Below are 2469 nucleotides of genomic sequence, written 5' to 3'. Positions count from 1 at the left end.
AAATATTTACTAACTCATAAAATAAGAATACTGCTGTAGATTGCTAGATTTACTTTTACTAATTTTATGAAAAGTTATTTTGTTGTTACAAATTTAACGTGTATCAAGAATATGTTTTCATCTTTGACTGAACAAAGTAAAAGGGTCAATTATTCTCCCATCAAAAAGAAGAAGGTCCCCCACCAGAGTTTTATCCACTCTTATCCCCACCTGAACCTCGCTCCTACATCTTTTATTGAAAACTGTATTACTTTGAAGTTGAAGGTTGTATTCAGGCAGGCAGACAGCTTTACTCCCACCTTGAGTTGGAGCAAATAATGGATTCTACAAAGCAGGTGTCCAACTGGCCAAGGTCATCACACAATGAGTCAGTGTTAATATCTGAATTGCAGTTAGAGACAGACTCAGCACATGACAGGTTAATTTGATAAGTGTCCTTTGGTCTTACTATCATAGTGGTCTGAAACTGTGGAGCAAATTGAATAAGTAACTCTGTGAGTGCCTTAGAATGTTATGCCTTTGCTAATCCTGTAGTGCCCATCAGGCCAGCAAAACACATGGATGACAATTTTGCTTCACAGGGGCCATTTGTTCAGGGAAAAAAATGAAAAGTGGAAATATGAAGTCAGTTTTCTCCTGACATTTCCAAGAATGATTACTTCTGAAGGACAAACAGGCAATCTCTCTTTAGAAACAGTCAATCCAAAGAGCTCAGAAAGTCCTTCAGAGTTGCAAATAGAAGATCAGATCACAACTTCAAGGGAAAGCACACACAAAAATTAGAAGACATAACCACTGGGAAAGAACAGGAACAACAACAAGCACATTATAAATTTACATTTCTCTCTGCACTGCCCTCAAGTTTCAACTGTAGACACTACCCTAAAATGAAAGCCAAAGGCACCAAGGACATAAAGGTTATGAATGATTAAAGTAAAGTAAAGTACAGTAAAGTAAAGCAAAATGGTTTTAAGTTTCTAGGCTATATAAAATCATAGTAGATGAGATAAAGAATTTTATGGAAATCCTTGAAAGGCAGTTAAGGTGCACATATTAAAATTAGTTCACAGCTGGGGTTGTAACAATTGTTTGAGAGCATTTTGATCATTCCAGAGGCCCCAGGGATACATAGGTCCCGGTTTAAACCTATTGCATATAAATATATGTATTACATGCATTCCTGTAATGAAACTATTCTAAAGGTAGAGACAGGAGGTTCAGACATTCAAGGTCATCCTTGACTACACAGCCATCTGAGGTCAGCCTGAAATACATCAGGCCCTATGTCAGAACAATGAGGCAATAATTTTCAAAAATGTGAATTAGTCAAGTTTATCAAGTAGATACTTTACCAACATCTATTATGAGTATTTATGGAGGAAAAGAGGTTTTGTAGATTGGATTAGGTTTGGGATTTTGAGCTGACAATATCATTCTGGACTATCTAGATGAATCCAATATGTTCACAAACTGGTATAAGAAATTCAGAGGACTCCATAAATCAGAAACAGAAGTTGAACTGGTTTTTCCAAGAGCCAAGGAATGCAGGTAGTTTCTAAAAGCTAGAAGAAACAAGGAAATAGATTCTTCCTTAGAAAATACCTGACACTCTATGACATGAACTCAATGGCTGGCTCTTGGACCTTCCCCTCCCCCAAGGGAGGAGCAGCCTAGCTAGGCCACAGAGGAGGACATTATACCCAGTCCTGAAGACACCTGATAAGCTAGGACCAGATGGAAGGGAAGGAGGACTTGCCCTATCAGTGTACTTAGAAAGGGGCAGGGAGGAGATGAGGGAGGGAGGGAGGGTGGGATTGGGAGGGAATGAGAGAGGGGGCTACATCTGGGATAAGAAGTTAATAAACCATAACTAATATAAAAAATAAAAAAATGTTAAAATAAAAAAAGAAAAGAAAGAAAGAGAGAAAAGAAATGCCTGACATGAATGGTGACTTCAGATTTCTGGCTTCTCAAACCACCATCTAATATATTTGTTATTTGTGTTTCCCATAAATCACTACATTTGTAATTTTTATAGCATCAGTAAGAAATATGTTTCCCCATGGCACCATTAAAAAACAGAATCAGGATTTAAATGGAATTCATCTGGTACCAGAACAAGGAATTAAATCTCTGTGCCATAGGGACCATCATAAGCAGAATAAATATTAACTGCTGGGTACTCTGCCTTACATGAGACATCTATATCATCCCCTCAAGATCTAGGGTACATTATATAAGAGATGGCAAAAAGATTGTGGGAGAAGAATGTTATGAAATTTTGTCTTCTGGAAATGACACAATCTTTGCAATCTTAAACACATAACAGCTATGGCTACCCCCCCAAAAAAACCTGCATTAAACAAAATAAAAATAAATAAATAATAAAAACATTGAGGTAGGAGGGACACTAATGGGGACTAAGAATGGAAAAATGAAATCAAAAGAAGATGACTTAGCGATGGTAAT

Source organism: Psammomys obesus, unplaced genomic scaffold (assembly GCF_907164565.1).
Source record: "Psammomys obesus unplaced genomic scaffold, mPsaObe1.curated_primary_1811, whole genome shotgun sequence".
NCBI classification, from domain to species: Eukaryota; Metazoa; Chordata; class Mammalia; order Rodentia; family Muridae; genus Psammomys; species Psammomys obesus.
The sequence above is the reverse complement of the archived record's forward strand: the minus strand, read 5'-3'. Positions refer to the sequence as shown.